The 26,406-nt window shown below is 36.1% G+C and overlaps 1 long non-coding RNA gene across 1 annotated transcript in view; it reads left to right on the top strand.

Annotated features, from left to right (window-relative positions):
• LOC105867926 (uncharacterized) overlaps nucleotides 1–26,406 on the top strand; it is a 473,857-nt gene that overhangs the window by 199,807 nt on the left and 247,644 nt on the right. The window contains exon 3 of the long non-coding RNA XR_012919616.1: nucleotides 20,733–20,836. This is a non-coding gene — a long non-coding RNA (uncharacterized LOC105867926). The remainder of the gene's footprint in view (nucleotides 1–20,732; nucleotides 20,837–26,406) is intronic.

Genomic DNA, 26,406 nt, shown 5'->3' with positions numbered 1-26,406 from the left:
ACCGCAACTCGCTACATATTACATTCTTTAAAGATCAAAATTCCCACTTTTCAGGGAAACTGAAGAACAGGGAAGTTAGGTAACATGCCTAAGGGCATATAGCTAGAAAGTGGCAGAGCCGGGATTCTACACAGGCAATCTACTGCTAGAGCTCATGCTTTCTAAGTCACCAGGCAATACTGCCTGTCTGGATTAACAAAAAATCTATTTCCACTTAGTCTCCAGAATTACAATTTCCAATCTTGACTTTTTTGTTTATAAGCCATTAAGACATTAGATGAGGCCCTTAACCATTTTGATCTTTGTTTCCTCATTATAAAATAGTGGTGGTAATATTACCTGAAAGATTAAATAAATGAATATATTGCTGGTGGATAGTAGGTACTTGACAATTGGTAACTGAAATGACAATCATGTTGACATGTCCTGGTGCTTAAAAAAATCCTCAATTATCTGAATTCCAAAAACACATCCATCATGGAATGTATTTTCTTCTCTCATCAAGAAAATGGTTAAAAAATAGATCATAGTTCTTATTCTCTTCTGCCTGATTTATATTTTAGTGATTGCCTCATCACTGATTTTACTTTAAATATAGAGGTGTGACTAAATAATTCTGTCTTGCAACATAAATTTTAAAACAAAGTACTTAGATTTATACTTCTCCCTCATTTTTCTCTTCCTTCTCCTTATCAACATAAAATACCATTTACTGAACACCTACGCATAGTATGTGGTATACCATTCCTTGCTCTTTCCTAATTTTCTTCGTTTTTTCTAAAATGTTTTGTATTACAGAAAGGAAATAAAATCACTGAAAAGTATGACATTTCTTTTCTTTAAATAAATAGGGATTTATATAACTCTTGAAAAGAGATAGTATAAATATGTATTTTAGCAACATTTTATCACAAACATTGGTGACAGTGGTTTCCTAAATAGTAACCATAAATTCAAAATAATGAGACAAAACTGTTAAATGTTGGAAGAGGCAACTATTGTTTGTTTTTCTGTTTCTTTGGGTACCTATCAAATATGTTTTTTTCTTTTTAGTGCATCATCTTGTTTCCTTCTAAAAGAAAAAAATTTACCAACTCTTTTAAGGAGTAAAAACAACAATAAAAAATAGTATGACATGTTTCAAAGTCTGTCTGTTTGAACAGGTAACCAAATAGTTTTTAATACAATACTGGGGGATCGAATAATGGAGCTCCCTCCTTGTTTGATCAAAAGGATGTTTGCGAAATAACATTTAGCTGAGAATGTGGAGGGCACTAAAAGGAGGCTTTATCCTTGAACATAAAATGTTTGGAAACAACCTGCAACATATTACTTAATTTTTCTGCTCATGTAGTCAAAACCAAAATTTCACTTAGCCTGGAACCTGGTAATCTATGGTCATGTAAAACTTGCTAATGTACACTAATCATGGTGGACTTTCCATTTGAGTTTCTTTGACCCATGTTCTCTGAAATGGTACACAAGAAAGAAGAATTATCTATGTCTCGGGCAGACTTAGGCTCAAATACTAGCTGTCACTATGTAACTTTGGAAGCAGATCAACTCTCCTGTTGCTCTAACCAAATAACTAGTTTTTGCCAAATTTACTTCTGATAGTTTCAACAACAATGTTACTAAGTTTAACATGAATATGAATTACATTAAGGCTGATATGATAGTTGAGAAAATGGTCAAAGAATTTTTAAAAATGATAAAAAGTTCCCATAAGAAATGTTATTTTCCAGCCAACAAATTGACTTTCATACATGATAGGATTGTTTCAGTTACTTCTTTTGGATGTGAATTTATATGCTTTTGAATGTCATTCTGTATTTTTTCAAAGTTCCGGGACTTTTAATATTCTGTTGCCAACATCTCAAATGGCATATCAGCTTTCAGTTTGTATCTGTAGCCATTTAAAATTTAAATTTAATTCAAAAGCATGTGAAATAATCACAATTTTAAATTAAATTAAATTTTAATTTTAAATTAAATTGAGCTTCAATTTTAAATGGAATTAAATCTTTATTTTAAATTAAGTTCAATTTTTAGTTATTTTGATTAAAGTAAGATTGAATTACATTACATATTTAAATTAAATTAAGAATTTAAATTTAAATCCAAAGCATCATAAAGAAATAAAAATAACCTGGAAAAAAGTCTCATCACATAGGAAATGCAGAAATTCTATTTGCTGATAAGAGACAATTGGAATAGACCAATGTATTATAAGTTTATTGAAATGCTGGATAAAAAAAAAGAGGTAAACTCAAAGTGTGTAAAGAAAGTGGTGCTGTTCAGAATATTTTGCTATGGTAGATCATATGATTAGTACCTCTAATACTCCTTGACTATATATCAGAAAATGCAAAGGAAGAATTTTTAAAAATTATCTAGAAAAACCTAAAATTGTTAAAAATCTGGCAAAACAAATAATATTGAAATGGGTCTAGAAATCAGTAGAAATTGAGAAATTCCAATGATAAATGCTGACATTTCTGTTTTGCTAAAACATGTTTTATTGGTAGAAACCAAAATTCAACCTTCCTTTTGTGCTCTCAAAATATTGTTTGATTTTCAGTTTCTTAATTAATTAAAGCTAATAAAACCATTTTCATTAAACCAATAAACTTGATAAATATAATAAGTTAGACATTTATGAAGCTGAATTTTATTAAGTTAATTTTCAGGAAATTAACCTGTTGCCAGTTACTAACATCTCTAAGCCTTAGTTTCCATATCTGTAAAATGACAATGATAATAACCTTGCCTTCTTTTCTAGTTCTCTTATCTATATTTATCTTGTACCATTTGTATATTTCCATTAAAATACCTTGTTTCAGTCAGATGAGGTGGTTCACCTGTTATCTCAGTACTTTGGGAGGCTGAGGTGGGAGGATCGCTTGAGTCTAGGAGTTTGCAGTTATAGTAAACTATGATCACACCACAGCACTCAAGCCTGGGTGATGGAGCAAGACCCTGTCTCTCATAAACAAAGCAAAACAAAACAGTACCTTGTTTCATCTCTATAAATGTTCTCAATGACCTGTACAAAGTAAAATAGTAATATTAATAAGAGCTTATTTCATGCCAGACATTGTGAAAATGCTATACCTAATCATTTCATTTAATCTTGACAACAAGCCAGTGCAAAAGGTATAAATGAGAAAACAGATGTTCAGAAAAGTGACAAGAGGGAGACACAGGTAGCAAATAATGGATCTGAGCATCAAACCCATGTGGGATCACTCCAGTGTTCATGTTCTTAACTGTTGGGTTAAGGTCAGTCCACGTTTGCTGTACTAAATTCCTAACAATACAAATAATCCAACTTTTATCTTTTTAAAAGTTGGTTATATATATGCACATGCACATATGTACACATACACATGTATATGCATATATGTATATATATTCAATAGTACTATATTTATTTTCTGGTCCATCTTTTTTCTCTTGGGACTAAGAATTTCAAAGTAAGACCACCTCAAGAGGTTAATATGGGACATGAATACAGATACTGAGAATGAGAGTGGAGGATAGGTGGATGGGTAATGCAACCAAATGATTCATTACCATGGAAAAGGGAATGAAACACCTACAAGTGAGGACAACTACCCAAATGCACTTATGTTTTGAACAACGTAAGATTGGTGTGGATTATTCTGAAATCAAGAGAACTCCCGAGTCATTAGTCCTCATTGCTTCTTATTAGCTTCTGTGGAGTTATGTAATTAGATTTGTTGAAAATGTGTGATGAGCAAGGGCCACAGATACCTCTTTTCTCTGTGTTTGCAGGGGGTTTTTGATGCCTTTACTTTCTGCAGTTTACTGCTATGTATGTGATGAATTTATCACATTCTGAAAATTAACAGAGAACACCTGGATATGCTTTTCTAGGCTGAAAGCCTCATCGGATGTGAAATGTTAGCTTGCTCATTTAAAAGGACTTCTCGGCCGGGCGCGGTGGCTCACGCCTGTAATCCTAGCTCTCTGGGAGGCCGAGGCAGGTGGATTGCTCGAGGTCAGGAGTTCGAAACCAGCCTGAGCAAGAGCGAGACCCCGTCTCTACTATAAAATAGAAAGAAATTAATTGGCCAACTAATATATATACAAAAAATTAGCCGGGCATGGTGGCGAATGCCTGTAGTCCCAGCTACTCGGGAGGCTGAGGCAGGAGGATTGCTTGAGCCAGGAGTTTGAGGTTGCTATGAGCTAGGCTGACGCCATGGCACTCACTCTAGCCTGGGCAACAAAGCGAGACTCTGTCTCAAAAAAAAAAAAAAAAATAAAAGGACTTCTCCATCCATCCATCCCTTAGATATTTAATGTATTCTTACCATGTTTCAGACACTACTAGGCATCAGGGCTGCAAAGATGAAAATGATATTGTGGACTAAAATAAAATTTTAAGCCCCCTAGCTGACTGATTGGACCCCCTCTTAGTCAAAGAGACCCCAGAAATACCCTAAAGATGAGTTGCTTGGCCATGAGAAGAGAGGTCAGACATGCCTCACCATGCCCTCTCCACTTTTCTTTTCTTGGAGATATCCTTTGTAACTTATTAACAGATCCAAGACTATAGAAGAAAAAGGTCAAATCACATCTGTAGGCCATCAATTTACTCAACAGATCACTTGAGTTTAGGTAAATGTCCAGTGGTTTGTCTCTGATTAACAGACATCCTTAAGTGAAAACATTCCAAACCTTTAGACTAAGCTTCATTTCTTTAACCAATTACAAATCAAAGAATCTTGAAATGCATCTATAACCTATGAGCCCTATTGACTTAGGCTCTTACATGTAGTTCTGGTCTTTATGAATGTATAGAACCAAACTGTAACCCAGCTACCTTGGGGACATTTTTCAGGACCTCTTGAGACCATGTGCTCTGGACCAGTCACACACATTTGGTTCAGAATAAACCTGTTTAAATTATTTTATAAAGTTTGAGTTCTTATTCTCTTAACAATATTGTCCCTGCATTTTGGGGACCAAGGAAAAACAAGACACAGAGATTTTAAGTAACTTGTCCAATGTCACACAGATAGCAAAAAGGTAAACTTATATTTGAATTCAGACAATCTATTACCAAAGTCAGGGTGTAAGAATAAGGGTTTCAAATAAGGGCCCTGATAGAAATGTAAAACACATTCTCATTATATTCAGTTTAAAATGAAGGTTGGAAAATTAAAATAAATTTCTGCCTTTGGGAAAAGAAATACAAAATTAAAAAAGCATGCTTCAATTGAAACAGTAACATATAGTGCTTAACAGCCAGACCTAGGGTAAGTTATTAATAGTTATTTAATTGCACTGAGCCTTAGTTTCCTCATCTGTAAAATAGGATAACATTGATGTATTGCTCATAGATTTGTGAGGAAGATTGCATGAGATAGTATTTGCAAAGTACTTAGAAAGAGGATTGGAGTTTAATAGGGAGTGATAAAAATATTAGTTTTTATTAATATAACCAAGGAATTTACAAATTATTTCTTTATAGCACAGAAACTAGTGCTGTATCCATACTGTCTGATTTTTGAGAGCAGGTAAAATATGGTAGTGATGAAGTAACTCATAAGGTGGCTAGTGGAGCACAACATCAAAGAAAAATACTGCAACCTAAGGGGAGAAATGATTTTAAGCTAAATAAGTTAAACGTCACACTTGATGAAACTTTATACATTTGGATTGACTTAAACATTGCTTAAAAGGCACAGGCTTAACTGATCATTTCCCAAACAGCAGAACCAAAAGCTCAGAGAACCTCAAAAAGGATAAACACAAAAATCATAGTCAAACTGCTGAAAGTCAAAGACAAAAGAGAAACTCAAAAGCAGTAAGAGAAAAGTGACCCAAACCTACCTGTGAACAATAATATGATAAATGCCTTATAGCAGATCGAAAACTGTGGAGACAAAAAACAATGCAATAACATTTTCAAAGTGCTAAAAAAAACAAACAAAATAAACAACAACAAAAAACAAAAACAGCTTGCCAATCATGACTTGTATAATCAGCAAAATTATCCTTCAAAAGTGAAGGCAAAATAAAGGCATTCTTTTTTTTTTTTTTTTTTTTGAGACAGAGTCTCGCTTTGTTGCCCAGGCTAGAGTGAGTGCCATGGCATCAGCCTAGCTCACAGCAACCTCAAACTCCTGGCCTCGAGCAATCCTTCTGCCTCAGCCTCCCGAGTACCTGGGACTACAGGCATGTGCTACCATGCCTGGCTAAGTTTTCTATATATATTAGTTGGCCAATAAATTTCTTTGTATTTATAGTAGAGACAGGGTCTGGCTCTTGCTCAGGCTGGTTTCGAACTCCTGACCTCTAGCAATCCACCCGCCTCGGCCTCCCAGAGTACTAGGATTACAGGCGTGAGCCATGGCACCCGGCCAAGGCATTCTTTACTAAACAAAGATGGGGAGAATTCCTTGCTAGGCACTAACTTACTTATACTATCTGATTTAATTCCGACCACAAACTTGAAAATTTTCTTTTTCCTCGTTCCTATTGTACAGATGAGGTCATTGTGAAACCAGTCAGAAGGTAAGTAAATTGCTTGAGGGTATAGAGCTAGGGAATGGGGTTTGAAGCCAGACCAGGTGGATATGAAAGGGCATTTCTCTCATTCTTAACTTCTCATGAAGTTTCATTCCTTTTGTTGCCCTTCATCCAAGTTGCTTTCCTTTAAACTAGTCTAATGCTGCTAGATATATTCTCCCAAGTACCACTTTCTTGATGTTACTTTAGTATTCAGAATCCTTGAATGACATTTTCTTACCTATAACATAAGGTATATAGGTAAGGGTGATTTATAAGGGTTTTTAAAATTCGGCACTTAAGTATCAGTTAAACATGCTCTCTTAATATTTCTCAAGTTGACTGGTTTATCTCATATCTGCCAATCCCTTCTTCTCCGTCAGTTGAAATTCTCCTTATTTATTTATTTATTTTTTTGGTATAGGATTGAGGGCAACTTAGAGCTCATATCTTTTAATTCTTTTCTGATATTTCCACTATTCCTTTTTATATATTGCTATTCCTCTATTTGAACCTATATGCTGCCTTATGTTGTGAGTTATTATCTCTCTAATCTACCTATATAGATACAGATAAATATTTATACATAAGCATTTGTATCTTTATGTATGTATGTGTGTATGTGTATATATATTAACACATATATAATACATATAGTTTGTTTTCAATCCATTTATGCCATTACATACATACATATAACTGGATTACATATATATGTAATGGCCTAACTAAATAGGAAAAAAGTCATGTCTTATTTTCCTTTACGTCTTCAGCAGGACTTAGCAAAGTAACTTCAATTTTATAGCAGCCTATTAAATATTTATTGAATGATGCCTTATGGTTCCTAGTTAAAAAATGAAATACTAAAATCAAATAGTAATAAAAAAATCACCATATTCTGCTATTTAAAGTGGTCCCCTTTGGTTGGAAAATTATGTCAGTCTGGAGTCTTGTTAAAATCCAAAGGAAACAGTCTTCCTCTCTTTTCTTACTTTAGTCTCACGAGGCCAATACAATCTTTCAAATCCAAACACTTATGAATTTCTTTTCAATCATTATTGCTGCAGACCCAGGGAAAATCAAGACAGTTGTTAGTGGTCATGGAAACTCACAGATCATAAATTTGGTAAACTAAGATGGTAACCAAACTGCAATTTAATGGGGCAGGTATGGAAGTTTCCTTCAAATTTAGAGTATAAACCATTATGTAATTCTCATGTTTATCACAAGAAGTGAGCAGAACAAATCAACTGATCCCAAAATAGATTCTATCTTAGATAAATTTTAAGAGTAGTGGGGAAGGTTAGTACATTATTTATGAAAAAGTATTTGATTTCATAGCAGAAACTGAGGACTTAAAAATTGCTGTTTGGGAGATTTTTGTCTGTGGGTAGACAAACAAAATGCAGTCTCTCTTTAAAGACACAATCGGGTCAAATGTTAGTATGGATGTTTCTGTTTCTCTTTTTCTTTAAGCCTCTCCTTTGATCTCTTTGTCACTTCCCTCACTTTGAAAAAAAATTCAAATCTTGTTGGGAATATCCTTTGCCCCAGTGCATCCCAGTTTCATTTATGCCATGAAATATTAAATATGTCACAACTATACCTTTGTTTATGTAGGTCATATTTTTAACTATATATTCATTTAATGTACCAATAGTAAAACACAGTAAGGCACAGTGATTGTTGGTAATTGATGTTGGTCCTCTGCCCAGCCCCTGATTGAAGTTCTTATCTTTTAAGGGATGTGGGGACTAGGTAGGAAGGGGAGGGTGATACCAGGTGAAGAAGCAGCAGGGAAAGTTTTTCTTGGGAAGTGTGAAGGCAGAGACTGGGTCCTCATATTTCCAGTGTTCTTTATTTTTACCCAGCTTAGGGACAAAAAAGGCAAAAGGCTATGCCTGTAATTGTTCCTACTATCCTGGAGATTTCAGTCAACTACAGGACCCAGAATTAATATTTAATCCAGAGCAGATAATAGTGAGGTGAGATCAAGACACAGCCATGTGACCACATGCATTTAGATTGCGCGCCCGACAGCTCCCAGCTGGCAAACCGCATGGCCTTTTCCTTAATATTGCAATAATATGATCAGGCATTTTATGTAAGTGAATAGCTGAATTCACATCACTCACTGTAAGGGTTTTTACTATTCTTGCTGAACACCTGCTGTAGTCCTGGCACTTTGAGACATACTAGAGATGGTCCCTTGTGAAGATAGGCATAGACCATTTTATCACTGGTTAAAGTTTAGTGGAGAGTGGCACTCTCCTCTTGATATTTTTTCTCTCTATATCTAAAATTAAAGAGAACAAACACATCTACTCATAGTCCAAGTTGACTTTGTCTATATTACTATATTACTATAAGCAGCATAAAATATTAGGCATAAAATCCTAATAATTGCATGGGGTGATCTAACAGCAATACCTACAACAAAATGCATATATATCTTTGAGATTTACAATATACTTTTTAACCAGTGCTATGTCTTTTAACTTTGATGAGTCTTCGCTTTCTCACCTAGAAGATAAGGAATAACAACATCTGTCTTGCATTGATAGACATAGATAGCCAGTCAGTCAAAGGTTATGCCTTCACAGTTGCAGTTGTGAAGGTCTCCATTTTGTAGATGCTAAATCAGAGCCTTGGAGGGGATACATACATTGTTTGTAGTTGAGTATAAAACCAAAAGAAAAACTGGAACTTAAAGTACAGTCTTTGGACTCTGAAGTCTATGATTTTTCCATTATATGTCAGTTGTTGCTCAATTGACCCATCCATCAATTGAGAGCCAGGAGTATCCCCTCTGAATTTCTCCAGACTTAGTGTTCCAGGAAAGCAGATCACATTTTACTTCTTTTGGCAGCCCATATAATATGAGTGCATCCAAACAGGAAAGGAATAAAGAGGAGAGACAGAGAACATTACTTTAAGGTAATAATAAAATTTATCTACAAGTTGACCACCCAGAAAAAATCAATTTTGTGCATATCCTTCTAGCTATTACTTTTGAATGCATTATATTTCTTGCCTCTTCTTACTTACATAAGCCCTAATCATAGAGAGCTATTTTTGTCTTTCTTCCCATAGAACATTAGACCAGAAAGTGACCTCTGAGACTATTTAGTCAAACCTCCTTAATATTCAGATGATTAAGTCATGGCTAGAAAAATATAGACTAAAGCAAAGTTCTAAGAAGGGAAAACAATTAGTAAATTAATGAATTATTTTCTACAGGTAATTGTTTATAAAATGAATGTTCTATGGCTTGACCATAGAATAATAATTGAGATTTTGCCTGAATTTAAATTTAGATGAGATTTTGATATATTATATCATTATTTTGGGCCCAAAAGAACCTTTGCAGGGCCTGATATATATGGAAGGCTCTTAAAAATGTGTACTTGCCTAATGGCAATCATAGCAACAACAAAAATTAAAAAAAAAAAATGAGACTTGATTAAATTAAAAACTTCTACATAGTCAAGGAAATAATCAACAGAACAAAAAGACAACCTATAGAATGAGAGAAAATATTCGCAAGCTATATATCTGATTAAGGGCTAATAATCAGAATCCACAAAGAATTCAAGCAAATCAGCAAGGAAAAAATAAACAACCCCATTGCAAACTGGGAAAAGATATGAGTGGAAGCTTTTGAATAGATAGACAAATGGCCAATAAATATATGAAAAAATGTCCAATGTCACTAATTATCAGGGAAATGCAAATTAAAACCACAATGAGATATTACCTTATCCAAGTTAGAATGGCTTTTATTAAAAAGTTCAAAGACAGTAGATACTGGTGTGGATGCAGAGAGAAATGTATGTTTAATGCACTGTTGATGGAACTGCAAATTAGCAGAAACTCTTTGGAAAACAGTATGGAGATTTCTCAAAGAACTAAAAGTAGATCTATCATTCAATCTAGCAATCCCACTACTGAGTACTTACCCAAAGGGATAAAAGTCATTTTATCAAAAAGATACTTGCACTAGAATTTATTTTAGTTTATTGCAGCAGAATTCACAATCACAAAGATGTGGAATCAACCCAAGTACCCATCAATTCATGAGTGGATTAATAAAATGTGATATATGTATGCTATGGAATACCATTTAACCAAGAAGAAGGATGAATTAAGGTCTTTTGTAGCAATTTGGATGGAACTGGAGACCATTTTTCTAAGTGAAATATCTCAAGAATGGAAAAACAAACACCACTTGTACTTGCTATTAAATTGGAACTAATTGATGAGTATACATGTGCACAGAATGAAGAAAAACTCAGTGAAAATCGAGCAGGGGGGAGGGGGAAGAAGGGGATGGGTGACAACCTACCTAACAGGTACAGTGTATACTATCTGGGTGATGGGCACACTTTTAATTCTGACTCAAGCAAAAGTGGTCCATGTAACCAAAAACATTTGTACCCCCATAATACTTTGAAATGAAAAAAATGTTTGCTGTTGAATGAACTATGCCTGTATGACTTATGTATGTACTTTGAAACTATAATAAATGCAATTTACTAATCTAACATCATTATTATCATATTCATTCACTTCATGATCATTGTCAAGGAAACTTTATTGAATGGATGCCATGTATATAATAGAAATGGAAAAGAAAGGGTGAAGTGGTGAAATGTTAGGTAGTTGGAATTGAAAGAGATTTGTGTGATTGAGCTTTGAGCGTGTGTGTGTGTGTGTGTGTGTGTGTGTGTATGTTCACTGAGGAAGGACATGGGGGCAGGACTAATTAAGGGGGAGGAGGAGGATTAGATGTTACCACTTGTGGTTACATATACTGATAAAGAAAATGGAAATATAGTGATTAATCTTATGCAGTTCTGTCCTGCCATTTGTTGAATACTAACTTGCCCATATGTAGGAATCTAGTTACAGGTGAAGGTGAGGTAGTAAAAATTGTGAATCATTCTACTATATAACAGCCTAAATATTGGACTCATCCTCATTTTCTGAATACCAATAACATAGAACCCCAGCATAATAATAGTTGGCATTTATTGAAAACTCAATATCTGCCATCCATGATTATAAGCACTTTACATATATTAAATTATTTAATCCTCAGCACTATGGGTGGATGATATTATTATTATCCCCATTTCACAGATAAGAAAAACAGAGTACAAAAAGATTAAATGAACTACTCAAGGTCACTCAGGTTTTATGTGTAGGTTCCAGGTGGTTTTGAACTCAGGCAGTCTGTGCTCTTAGCCATATGGTTGTACTACCTAGTAGAAGCTTTGCTATGAAAGGAAATTTCTCACTTTACAAGTGAGAAACCCAGGGCCCAGAAAAGTTCAGTAACTTGCCCAGGGTCACATAATTATTTTGTGACAAGCTTGAACTATGACAGTTTATGCTCTTATGTGAAGGCTGAATTAATTGGAGACAAATTATGGTAACATTAGCCGGCAGGTACCACGTACTTTTATTATTCCTGCCATTCATAAACGAGTCTTGAAAAGCTGGAAAAATGAGGCAGGCTACACAAGTTTTCAAGATTTCTTTCCTTATGTGAGGCACTTAAGTAATTCCATGAATGGAAACATCATTCTGGCTTGTTCTGGATAAATGTCAGTTTCCTTTGAGAAATACGTAGCATTAGTTCATTAGCTACTCAGGTCTCTATGCATGAGGAAAGATACTCCCCCCCAGTGGCTTCCCCCCCAAATAATGTATTGGTGGCTTCATGCCAGGGCAATTAACAAAAGATGCAGGAGATTGAACAGGTCATCTTATTTCTTTCCTCTCTTCATGGGCAGTGCCCTCTACCTCTTGCCACTCCAGAAGAAAAGCTATTCATACATAGTGTTCCCAGAAAAAAAATTCTATGACCTTCTTCTTCATTGCTGACAAAATAATAAGGAAGACGAGAATGGCATAACTGGTACCATTTCATTCTTCCAACTAGAAAAGCTCTTCTGGTAAATGTCTTGAGGCTAACTGGGACATGCACATCAAAGAGAATTTGGCTAACCTGAAATGTCATATTTCATGGGGAGTTCAATAAGGCAATTTATCACAATTGACCTCATCAGAGAAGGACCAACCATCCTTAGTAGACCCGGGGTTGCAAAATGCCACCACATTTGGCCATAAAATTTATCATGTCAGGAGATCTATAGTCAACACTATGCACTCTGAAATATGGCAGTGTTACTGGGATATTTATCTTGGTTGGACCTGACAGATTAGCCCTGAGTTTCCACTTAGTCCACATTCATACCTCAGTGCAATCTATTATGACCCATCAGGACAATCTGCTTGGAAACATGACTTGCAGCGTCAATAAGCTGGTACAAATGCACGTATTTTGAGGGTGCTCTGTTAAAATGCTAAAAAATTATTCAGTATGTTTTTTCTCTTTCAGATAGTTATTGAATATTTTAAGAAAAACAATGCATTAGAAGGGGATTTAGCCTCTTGACAAATTAATACACATTTAACTTTTTATTTCTTTTTCCCATTTCACAGAGAAGAGGCAAAATGGATAGGCATGGTTTAATTCCTCCTTCATTCCTCAGTCTCTCCTTGGGCAGGATTGTGAGGGGGGCAAAGCTGGTTATCAATTCTTGTGTCTTGCAGCTCTCTATACATACTGGTGTGCTGCCTCTGCCTTCTTTGTGGCCCTGTTAATCTCTGCATTATCCACCTTTTCCTAATCTCTGTTCAATGGAAAGTCACTTACACTCCTAGATTGTAAAAGATGGATATGGCTAAATAATCTCCTGACTATGTTTTCTTATTTTAATAAATATAGAACTTTTTAACTAGAAGAATTTTGGAATTCCAGTTCTTAGCTTCTCCCTGGTAGTAATAGTCAGATAGAGGGACTATCATTTTACCCCAGAGCATAGCACACTGCATGGTAGGAATACTTTATGTGAAAACTCAGAATTGGGTGTTAGGAATTTTGGGTTTGAGTCCTATGTCCGTGCTTTGTGCTAGTTGATCTTGGGCAAGTTCTGAGACCTCTGAGAGTCTCAGATCTGTGAAACATCAGGATAAATAAAAGCAACTCTTTCTCAGGATTGGGGTGAAGATTAACTAGAATGTTATACATCTCTGTGTATATAGCCATACATATATATATTTTCAAAAATTGAAGAACATAATAAAAATGATTTTTCTTTTTTTAGAGGCAACAGAAAAAGAGCTTTATTTGGAGTCATAATTTATGTGTAAAATTCTAGTTTTCCAATGACTAGTTGGACAATAGGACTCATAGCCTGTAAATGACTTCCCCAGTGACTGTAGCACTAAGCAAATAATGCCATCTCCTCCAACAAAAGACACCTGTCAAAACCAGTTACTCCTTGAACACGTGGCTTGTGTCTTTATTCATGATATTTATTTTATTCTGCCTTTCTTTAGAGTTGTGTACCTCTGTTTCTTCAATTCAGTGAAATCTTTGAATACAAAGATTTTGTCCCATTTATTAATATTTCTGTATTTCCCATAGGTAAACTATATTTAATTGAACAATAGGTATTTATTAAACAGTTGTTAGCCTATAAAAGCATGTTGGCTTTTGTGAGTTTGAAGAATGTTCTATATGTAAAAAAATAAAAAATAGAAACTATGCAGTTTTCTTTGTTTTGATTCATATTTTCTGCTATGCAATGACATCTGGATAGAGACCCATTTTCATGAAAATTTATAGCTGAATAAAGCACTTTTAGAACTGCATCCTTGTAGGAAAATTGCTACTCTTTGAACATTGTTCAAAATTCTTGAACATAGTCACATTTAGCAATGACTCTGAAAGGGTGTTAACTTCTCTGTTCTTTTCCTTTCAGCCCATTTAACATTCTCATTGGCAAACAGAGAAGAAAGTTAGGACAGGAAAGAAATTTAATAAGCATGCAAATAAGCTCCTTCATCTCACAGAAGTGGAAACTGAGGCTCACAGCCCTTAAGTGATTGCCCAGACTTGTGCTATCAGTTTATAGGGTGCCAGGAGTAGACAGAATATGATTACTAGTCTTGGTACCATGTCTATTCTCAGATCAACATTGCCTTCTTCAGTTGCTTCCCATTCTTTGTGTCATTTTGTATAGTAAACTGTGACTTAATCTCTGGGAAATAATTTTCCCACACAGGGTTTGAACTGAGCCCTGCTTCTCAAACTAGGGTTTATACACTTACAGAAGTCCCTGAGGTCATGGTTTAAACATCATACATTTTTCTGGGAGTATCAGTTTTCTTCAAAAGAACTTTTTGGGGGTGAAAACTACTATTTTCATATTATACTAAGCCTAAATTTGGAAGAATTACTAGGATAAAGCTAAAAAAATTTTGTGGTTGTGGACTCCTATGCCTTTGGTATGCAGGGGTTCATATCCCTTTTTGCTATAAGGAATATTTTGGTGGAAGAGTCTGAGAATTATTGGGCTAGGTTGTACCTTTGTTATAAATGGCACCTGAGACTTACCTTGCTAGGCAGAAAGCATAAGTTAAGGCTGGAAACAGTCTATCTTTGCTATTTTTACTTATTCTACAATCTGACCTTTGCCCCAGCCACTCTAGAGAAATGGCTGTGTATGTGGCAGCTAAATCCAATGGGTACTGTTAAATCCAGTGGATACTTTTCAGTCTCTTTCTTCCTTTCCCTCCTCTTCTCTCTCCTCCTCTCCCATCTGTTCCTTTCTTTCTGAGCTTTCATTGCATCTTTAAAATATCACAGATAGGTCTTAGGAATCATCTAGCATCTTCTTGTTTCCGTAGCTGGAAATTTTATTCATCAGACTGCTGAACTGTTTCTTTTTCAGAGAGATCAATACCATTCCTCAAATTTCTGATATCCTTGTTTTTCACTGCGTGGGACTTGCTGAATCAAAGAAGCTCAATTTGATACAAGTTCACTATTGTTTCTCTCAAGAATTAACTCATCTTTCTGGGCTTGAGATGCTGAACAAGCACCTGGCTTCATTTGAACCCTCTGGATGTATTTTCCACCCAAAAAGTTTCTGTTTTCAACAAGAGACTCATTCTTCTGAATAGCAACATTGAGGGGTGAAGTGAGCATACACAGACCTCATCTTGTAATGGAAGCCCAGGGTAATGGCCTTGATAGTGTTCGTTACATGACTAGGACGATGTCAAGAGGAGTGAATTCCTGTCTATTTCTCCACCATGCCAACTCGAAGCCTCTTCTATTTCTTTCCAAGGAGACCGAGACTTCTATATTGATGTGACTGAAGTCTCTCTACAGAGTTCCTCTGGGGCCCTTCATGATAACTGTGAGTCCCTTCAGAGTGATACTGACATTTTCTGGAATGTCTGCAGTCTAATGTCTAAGAATTGTCTTCATTCTTGCAGTAGATGCAGCAAAGAGAATGCCTTAGTTCTTATCTTTCTTGACCTTTCTGTAGCATTTGACACAGCTGACTCACCCCTTCTTAAAAATGCACTCGCTTCCCTTGGCTTCGTAAGGTTTCATTCTCTCTCTTTATCTCCAGCCTCTGGACAAAGACCTTTCCTGACTTTTGTTTTGTTTTGTTTTTAAATGTGATTTGTTCTTTTCTCTTTTCTTGAGCTTCAGACTCACATGCACAACTGATTCTGCACAATTTCTCTGAGAACTTTCAAAAGACATTTCAAGTTCAATAAATTGAACATACTCTTTTCCACCCTTCTCAATTACAGATACTCTCTGGGCCATTATTATCCTGGCCCTAAATTTCTCTCTCTCTCCACTGGCTCCTATTTTGTGGTGTAAGTAACCACTGACCAACCAGATATCTAAGCATTTTTCTTCACTTTTCTTTGTCTCTCACTTTCTTCATTTATTCCATCACTGTGAACTACCTCCTAAATATTTTTCAAAGCCATTCACCACAAGCACAACAACTTCTACCCAAGTTCAGATGATTATCTCTCACCTTGTTCTCTCCAACAACCCTTCATTTATTTCATAGTCTCAGGTCTTGCTCCTTTCATAAATATAGGATTGGAAAGAAAAAACTTTCTAAGAACTGTTAGAAATGTAATAAAACTGTCAAAAGGGCTAAGTCTCAGTCTATTGTTTTGTGACAGTTTGTAAAAAAAATAACTTCAAAAAAATCCAGGTAAAAAATATGAAGCAAAATACAAACATTTTGATATGTTAACTGATAAATGACACTTCAATGACACTAACCTATGGAGGAAAAGACAATGATCAAATCTAAGTAATCTATGTATCAATAAAATTTTAAGCACACCATATGTTTTCAATTTTATTCTGCCTTCTGGAGCCAGAGGGAATCTTTCTAACATGCAAACTATGTCCCATCCCTTGCTCTACACCCTTCAGTGACTCCCTATTGCCCACAGAAGAAATTATAGACATCTTAATTTGGGTTCTAAAGGGCTACATGATTTGATCCCCACTTGTTTCTCTATACTAATAATCCTTTCACACTTTAGCTAAGTCAGTTTCTCAAATTCACCATGTTCTTTTCCTCCTTCAAAATTTGATTGATTAAAGCATTGCCATGCTAGTAAATGTTTAACAACTGTCTTTTGGGGGAGGGGAAGAGGGAGAGCCTTGATTTGCAGCATTGGATGCTTTCCATGGTGTATTCTTACCATGGCTATTATCAGGCTACCAATGTGATGTCACTGAACAGAAAGTTGGGAAGGAATGTGTACAGTGGGTCCCTAGAAAGTGGGGGCATGCTGCCTCTAGTACACCACTAGGCTAAATTGTACAAATCCTTTAGTTTCTGGCTCAATTGTCTTCTTCCCTAAAGATACTTTCTTGATCATGCCACATGCTTCCGTTGCTTCCTGTTCTTAGCCTGTTTGCACATTTATCACATGATATTGTAATTTCTGACTCTTCTTTGAGCAGCTCACATTAATAAATGAGAATTGGTTAAATTAAAAAGCTTCTGGGCCAGGTGCGGTGGCTCATGCCTGTAATCCTAGCACTCTGGGAGGCCGAGGTGGGTGTATTGCTCAAGGTCAGCAGTTCAAAACCAACCTGAGCAAGAATGAGACCCCGTCTTTACTAAAAATACAAAGAAATTAATTGACCAACTAAAAATATATAGAAAAAAATTAGCTGGGCATCATGGCACATGCCTGTAGTCCCAGCTACTTGGGAGGCTGAGGCAGAAGGATTGCTTGAGCCCAGGTGTTTGAGGTTGCTGTGAGCTAGGCCGACGCCATGGCACTCTAGTCCAAGCAACAGAGTGAGACTCTGTCTCAAAAAAAAAAAAAAAAAGGCAAAAAAGCTTCTGCACAGCCAAGGAAACAATCAACAGAACAAACAGACAACCTACAGAATGGGAGAAAATATTCATATGCTATACATCCGATAAAGGGCTAATAACCAGAATCTACAAAGAACTCAAGCAAATCAGCAAGAAAAAAATCAAACAGCCCCATTAAAAAGTGAGCAAAAGACATGAATGGAGCTTTTCAAAAGAAGATAGACTAATGGCCAATAAAGATAAGAAAAAAATGCTCAGTGTCACTAATCATCAGAGAAATGCAAATCAAAACCACAATGAGGTATCACTTAACCCCAGTGAGAATGGCTTTTATCAAAAAGTCCCAAAACAGTAGATGCTGGTGTGGCTGCAGAGAGATAGGAACACTTATACACCATTGGTGGGACTGCAAACTAGTGCAACCACTATGGAAAATTGTATGGAGATTTCTCAAAGAACTAAAAGTAGACCTATCATTTTATCCAGCAATTCTACTACTGGGTATTTACCCAAAGGAAAAAAAGTCATTTTATCAAAAAAACACTTGCTCTAGAATGTTTATTGCAGCACAATTCACAATCACAAAGATGTGGAATCAACCCAAGTGCCCATCAATTCATGAGTGGATTAATAAAATGTGGTATATATACACTATGGTGTACTACTTAGCTATAAAAAAATGAATCAATATCTTTTGTTATAATCTGGATGGGACTGGAGACCATCCTCCTAAGTAAAGTATTACAAGAATGGAAAAGCAAACACCATATGTACTCACTATTAAATTGGAGCTAACAGATCAACACTCATGTGCACAGATGGAAGTAAAACTCAATAAAGATCATGCAGGTGGGAGGGAGGAGGAAGGGATGGGTGAAATCATACCTAATGTGTACAGTGTACACCATCTGGGTGATGGGCACACTTAAAACTTTGACTCAAGCAGTACAAAAGCAATCCATGTAATCAAAACATTTGTACCCCGTAATATTAAAAAAAAAATAAGAGGGTAGGAAATTAATTGCCTACCTTAAAGGCAGAGTATTTATATAAATTACTTGGAATTTTTCTAAAGGGAAGATGTATCTATTTTCCTCCATTAATTTATTTACTATTCAATTTTAAGAGTATGGATGCATAGATATTTATTTTCTAATTTTGGGATATAGTACCTTTATCTTGTTGCTCAAATTGTTCCAGCTTTGACCATTAGAAGCTCATTTAGTTGATTTCCATGTCCCTTTGATGTGGCCCATTGTTGTGTTTTTTAAAGCACTTCCTTACTTTCTGGTACTACTAGATGCTCCAGGCTCACGTGGTATATTTCCTGCCCCAGTTCTGAAATCAGCCATTCATCCAAGATGCCCTTGTTACATTTATTGAAGAATGGTATTAGAAACCAAGATTTGGGATCTAGGTAGGCTTGTTGCTACTGCAGTGTCAGTACAACTAGGTTCTCTCAGCTGACAGAGCAAGAGATTAGATGTGTATATACTAACCCCTTAATGTATGTATATCTACAAATATTTCTATGTGTAACCATCTGTATCTATATTATGTAAAATATGTGTTCATACAGATGTTCTGCAACTCTATTATCACATGGATCATTTTAACTACCACCCTTTGCTTGTCTGTAACCTCACACTCCAACAGCGAGAAACATGGTTCTCATTATCCACCATATTTACTTAATTCTTCAACTCCAATATACATGTATAGTGATTTCAGAATTGTCAATCCATATCCCCATGGAAACAATTTTATCTATGAGAGTAGAATGTTTATGTGGCTTTTCTTTTACTTTTAGTCTTACAGACTCTACTCATTTCTAAAGTTATTTAGATCAGAACCTTTTCTCCAACCCCTTAGCAATATACAGTATGAATTTAAAATTCATCCATGTCTTTTCATTGGCCTTGAAATCTGCTTTGTTTTCTTGCTGAATAGTATTACATTGTATGGATGTACCACAATTTACCCATTCGTTTATTGAAGGCCATCGGAGTTGCTTCCAGTTTTTGGTGATTATAAATTCCCAATAGTTTCATTGTGAATCATTGAAATAAAAACATATTTAACATTAAGCAAATATTTGAGTATACAATAGTACATCCCTAACATGATATATTAAAAGAGTTTTTGATAGCAATGGAAAAATAAATGTAGAACAAAAAGATTGTATATTCAGTATATTCTCAATTATATGAAACATGAATATATATCTATATCTGGAAGGAAATATAATACAATACAATGTTCATGAAGGTTATCTCTGGGGATTAATAATGGATGATCATTACTCTTTAAATAGTATTACATATTTTTCATGCAGGTAATTATTACTTTTATAATTGGGAAACATAAGCCCAGATTGTCTCTCATCATGAGTCATGCTCTAGATTTTGTAGGGAATTTTATTACCTCTTCAGTTTGTCTGTTTTATTACTGAACAAGTCTAGTTGGGAAGCCCTTTCCTATGTTAGTGTAAAATCTAGCTTTTTGTACGCTCCACTCATTTTGCTCTTGGAGTAACACAAATCTGCTTCTCTTATTGGAATTTCAAATATATGAATGCAATTCAATTTCTATGTTATTTCTTTCCCAGCTAAACATTATCTCAGTCTCTTTGACTCTCATGCGAATTGGTTTATCTCTTACGGAGTAGGTCATTTCCCTATACCCTAGACACTCTATACGTGACTTCATATAATTACCTTTTTCAGTCACTGCAAATCCTCTGGTTAGTTTAAATTATCATTCACAGTGCTCAGGCGCTTGTTAATTTCCTTTCTAAGGAAATTTATTTCCTTCCCAAAGAAAATATAAATATTTCACCTGTAGAGAGATATGATTTCTTTAAGAGTTTTGTGAGTTTTACCAGCAATAAATAAGTTCTTCCTTGGTACTTTTTCTTTTCTTCAATGTTATAATCTTTTAATGTGTTCGCAGGTTCTACCAACTTGAGATCCCTGGCAGAGATGTTTTTATTACCGGGTGTGTCTAAAGAAATAAAGGCAGTGTATCTCAGAAAAGTGTATTTCAACTGTCTCCTGGTGAGTGAAATCTTATTAGATGGAGATAGTTTTCTGAGAATGGTTTTAAAAGGAAAGTTAATGGGCCTATTGTCAGCAAGCATAAATACTTCATCCAGAAGACAACGATATATTGTGAGTGGGTTAAATTATTGATTTCTAAACTGAGCTTGGCAGGAACCCCGAGAGTTCCTTGTAGTTATACATATAACCCCTCCTGGGTGTGAGAAGATGTGTGTACAAGGGGTAGCACCTACCTCAAATGGGGCTGCTTCACATTTATCTGTTTTATTCTTTTTGTAATTGGAATTTATCATCAGATTTAGTTGAAGAAATGCAAAAATTATTTTGAAAATCACTGAACCTTTTGACTATTTTGGATACTATTTTAGGATTTTTCCTTATAAATAGTGGGATATCTTTATTAAGTCTCTTGCTAAAGCTGGGATCCTTTGTGACGTTGGGGCTCTATGTGTAACAATTAAAAAAGATGCCACCCACAATAGCTAATGACATTAAATGAAGAAGTAAGGATTAGGAATAGGTAAACTCAGGAACTGTAGGGCCCGGCTGTCATGCAAATGTCCTTGATAATAAAGAAAGGGGAATGAAATTACAGTTCACATGACGGTATAGAGACAGAATTGTTCCTATAGAGAATGCTTTCTAAAGGTTCCCCAAGGCTGTGCAGCTCTTTAAATCAGCAAGCCCTTTTTATTTTCAACCACAGAGTGGAAAAAAAAAGCAACTTCTTTTTTTTCCCTCTTTCAAGAAATCCAAACTATAAGTATTGTTGAGTCATCTTATCTCTCCTTGAGAAAGGAAATGCCATCCCTTTGTAGGTTGAATGTGGACGATTTATGAAGGAAAAAAAAAAGACATGAGAAATGGATCATAACAGCATGGGATTTAATATTTTCTCCATTTTACAATGTTCTGCCTTGCTTGACATGTTTACTTTACAAACACTTATATTCCTGGCTCAGAGTTGCTCTCTGAACACCATGGTGCATAATTAATGTCAAGGTGGAAGGCGATTATGCTGCAAATGCTGCTCCCTCGGCTCTGAAAAGCATTTTTAAAGCCAATTTAGGTCACACATGGTTCAGTCTCTTAGAAATTTTTCTTAATTATTCAGCTAAAGAGAATGCCTCAGGGCGTTTATTAATAGACATTCCAATGGGTTGTCGATCCTGGGGTGTGTGAATGTGCTGGAAGGAGAGCACAGTATCTCACAGGGTGCAGGGGGGGAGGCGATTGTTGCAGGAGAGAGGAACCCCAAGAAGGTTATTCATTTTTTTAAAGCCTCACAGAAATCTGAGCAAAAGAACAGAGCTAAGAACACAATTTAAATGAAAAGTGTATGAAAAGTTGTACACTGTTTTAAAGAAGAAAACTGTTCTTATTTTCTTCACTCCAGTAAGCTTCTGAGGTTCACAAGGCAAGGAACATGTCAGGCTAGGAACCAGATACAAAATTCGTTTTTAAATAGACCATTTCTTTTATGTTTAGTTGTCATTTGCTGCTCTTTCTGAGCCTGCTGCTGACTGGGGGTTTGCAGCATCTGTCAATGAAGTCAACATGATGAAAAAGTCTCCAGCCTCTTTTGGCGTCTAACAGCCACTAAGACTGGAACAGAAAATAAAATGTCCTGGGGGTGACAATTACTGTTCCTGGTGGAGAAAGGAAGGAAATGGAGATTTCTTTAGGATTTATCATCTGCACAAAGGATCACACTGATTTAGAGCAGGATAGTACTAGATGGCACCTCCTTTCTTCCTTCCATTTCTCCCTTCCCAACTTCATCTCATAATGCACACCATGTTGCCACACATTTCTCTTCAATTATGTATGGACATAAGGAATACTCCTCATATATAATCAGCAAGTGTCTTAAGTAGGTAATTAAGAAGGAGCCTAAGACTGGGCTTCTTCTGCAAGGGACTTGGTGAGGGGGTGCTCCAGGTGAAACCTGGAAAGGAATGAAGGAAGCAGGAAAGTGTGAGGGAGAAAGCCCTGCTAAGATGGGGATGCTGCTCAAGTCCTGCCTTAGCCCAATTCCACAGGGAGCTTTTGACCCTGACACCATATGCTTGTCCCACCTGGAGGCAAGGAAACTAGCATTTTATATTCTAATATTAGTCAGTTGTTGGCTATAGGCTGCCTCCAGAAGAAGAGCATGACCTCTTAAACATTTCTGGGGGTGGGGGTGGTGGCTCCAGCCAGCCTTCTGAGAGCAATTCTCATGAGAATGTTACAGCTGGGAGCAGCTAACAGCTAAGCTCAGAACAGCTGAGGGATAGAGGCATTGTTAGGTAAAGCAAATTTTGCCAACAAGGGCACCAACAGCATCTATTAATACTACACCATGGAGAATATTTGTCTTATCTAGTAATTTGTTTATGACATGGAGATACCAGATCCCTTAGATAAGCTAAGCTGTGAAGATAATTATTGGAGATATAGGGCAGGGGTCTTCAAACCTATGATAAAGGGCCAGATAATAAATATTTTACTTTGTAGGCCAGATGGTTTCTGCTGTGGCTACTTGACTTTGCTATTTTAGTATTAGAATAGCCATATAACAGCCATGTAGACAACATATAAACTAACGAAAAAAGCTATATTCCAATAAAATTTTATTTATAAAATCAGGTGAGGGGCTGGATTTGGCCAGAGGCTATAATTTTCTGAGTCCTGATATAGGGGATAAAGCAGAGAAAGATAATAACTATTTCTAATTCATCTAACCTCCTAAAGCAGCGTTAATTTTTCATATCTAATAAAAAGCTTATAACACATTTTTTAATTTGGGTTAAGAGTAGGCTTTGTAGTTATAAAGATCAGAATTCCCTTTTTGCCACTTTCCAGGCTTTCCACCTTAAGGAATTAATAAGAGAATGTATCTAATGCACTTATAATATGGTGGCCATCACTAAGAGCCTAACAAATGGAACTTTGTTATCATATCATTGTTGTTATTTCCCTTGGAATATTGTGGGGTTTTTTTGTTTTTGTTTTTCTTTTTTTTGAGACACGGTCTTGCTCTGTTGCCCAGGCTGGAATGCAGTGGCATGATCATAGCTCACTGCAGCCTTGAATTCTTAGGCTCAAGTGATCCTCTTGCCTCAGCTTCCTAAGTAGCTGAGACTACAGGCACATGCCACCATGTCTGGCTAATTTTTTTAGTTTTTGTAGAGATGGGGTCTCATTGTGTTATCCAGGCTGGTCTTGAACTTTTGGCCTCAATCGATGCTCCTGCTTTGGCCTCCTAAAGTGCTGGAATTACAGGCATGAGCCACCATGCCTAGCCTGGGAATATTGTGTTATAACTACTTCCCTGGCATTCTCACTATTTTTATTCAGTGTCTGATTAACTTATGAGACATTATGCAATTGATAATTAAGTTTTGCAGAATAAATATGGCTGCAAAAGGAAAGGTCTGTTTTGTCACAGCAAGTTGACCCAAGATCAAAACACATGATTTGTGATCTCCTAGTTTCTCCCTTCCTCTTGCTCAGCAGAGATAGAGTGGATAAAGATTTATAAAATAGATCCTTATCTAGAGATGGAATTGATGTTGTGAAGGAATTAAACTCGATAGGAGTCTGGTAGAAAATTGGACATATAAATGGATTCTATTTGCCATAACAAAGAATTACTAGAGGGGAAAAATGAGAATGACCTGAGAGAGTATCTTAACTTGGCCACTCGTATGAGCACCACTTGCCTCAATTACTCACTGAATGCCTGAGTGAGTTTCTAACTCTACTGGGTATAAGTCAAAACAATTTTCACTTGTTTTATTTACCTTCTAATATAGGATGGAGGCAAGCCTTGGATTGGGGGCTTGATTTAAAACAGAACTATCTCTCTGTGTTTCTCAGGCAGGGGGAAAAAAATGTGGGCAAAAATTTTTCTCGCCTCTGAGGAACCTGTTGGAGTTGGCCCCTATTCCAGAGAAGAGGCTGGAAGGCCAGTGCTGCTGATGCAGATGCATTGAGGAAGTGTACTCCTCAGAGGCGAGCCATCTGTCATACTCACTGGCTGGGCTTTCCCTTCCCAGATGACTACATAGTGTTCAAGTTGTACATATAGCTCTGCATCGGCCTAGGGGAAACAAATGGCACCCCTTTGGTAGGTTAAATGGATTGGGCCATTCAAGGGAATCCATTTTATGGAATCATTTGGCTTACTGAAAAGCCTTGTATCACAGGCAAATGAAATCCTATAGCAAAGGAGCCAAGCCTGCATTTTAGTTATTTTTCCAGAAGTAGAGACATTTGTTGCCAGAAAAAGTTCAGCTTTATGATAATGTGGGACACTGGACTTTGAGAGCACTGTACTGGGAGTATCCTTTTGCTCTTCAAATAAAATACTGATTTCTCCTTGTGGCTGTAAACACCTCAGTCTCATGCCACTTTTCCCCTTGTGTATCCTCTCCAGACTGGCTTTCTCTTTTTTCCTCAGTTCTATCAAGTGTATGCTATTCCTGAGACTTTGCATGTGCTATTCTCTTGCCTGTAACATACTTTTTCCAACTCTTCATGAGCCTAGTTCTTTGTGATCCTTGATTCAGCTCAAATGTTGCTTTCTTGGAGAGTTCTTTGCTGACAAGCCCCTCTAAAGAGGCACCCACATCACTCTGTGGTATGTTATCCTAAATTTTTATCTTTACAGCATTCTTTAGTATCTATCTTATTTATGTGTTTACTTGCTTATTGTTTGATTTTCCCTTCTAAAATATAAGTTTCATGAGAGCACTGTCTTTTTCTGTTTGTGTCCTTAGCTTTTGGAACAATGCTTGATACAAGGTGATGCTTAATTAGTATTTGCTGAAAGAATGGATTAAAGAATGAGTCAGATAATCTGGATAATGTTCAAAACTAGTCCTGTAAATATTGGAAATTTTCATGTTCTTTCTGACTCTCAGTTCCCAAAATGAAGGGTTTGGAATGTTAAAGAATTGATATACTATTTTATTATTCTATGGGGATTTTTCTTTTCACTGACTCCAAATTTTGCTAGCCTTTCAAAAAAAAATGTCTTAATATTAGGACCAGGAGTTGGTACTCTGCATCTTTCTCTGTGGCTATGTCCTCACAAGGCCAAAGCAGCCAATTAATTCCATCAATTCTGTTATTTGGTATCACACAAAAAGCCTGTTTGTTTTCAGGCTATGTAAACACAATTCATAGGAATAGTTAGGATTAAACTAGAATAGTTGACCATTGAAATCCTGGAAAATGAGATACAAATATTAATTTTCTCAATTGTCAGCAGATTATTTTCCACTGAGAAGTACCCCTTAGTGATGATAATGAAATATGGCATGCTAGAGCTTATGTCAATAACTTTAAGAAATGACTAGCTTTGACTTCAATTTTAACTTTTTGAAGGTGATAGAAAATCTCTTCTAACATACATCCCCACACACTTCATCAGCCCTGTCATTTATCTTGAAGATCACACTTTTATCAGCAGGATGTTGAATTTCTCTTTCTAGTAGACTGTAGTTGTCTTGTCCAGTTGGTCATTTCTGTGGTGCGATCACATGACCACATGCTGTGTAGTGATGGTTGATATTATG

Source organism: Microcebus murinus, chromosome 6, assembly GCF_040939455.1.
Source record: "Microcebus murinus isolate Inina chromosome 6, M.murinus_Inina_mat1.0, whole genome shotgun sequence".
Lineage (NCBI taxonomy): Eukaryota > Metazoa > Chordata > Mammalia > Primates > Cheirogaleidae > Microcebus > Microcebus murinus.
The sequence above is the reverse complement of the archived record's forward strand: the minus strand, read 5'-3'. Positions and strand labels throughout refer to the sequence as shown.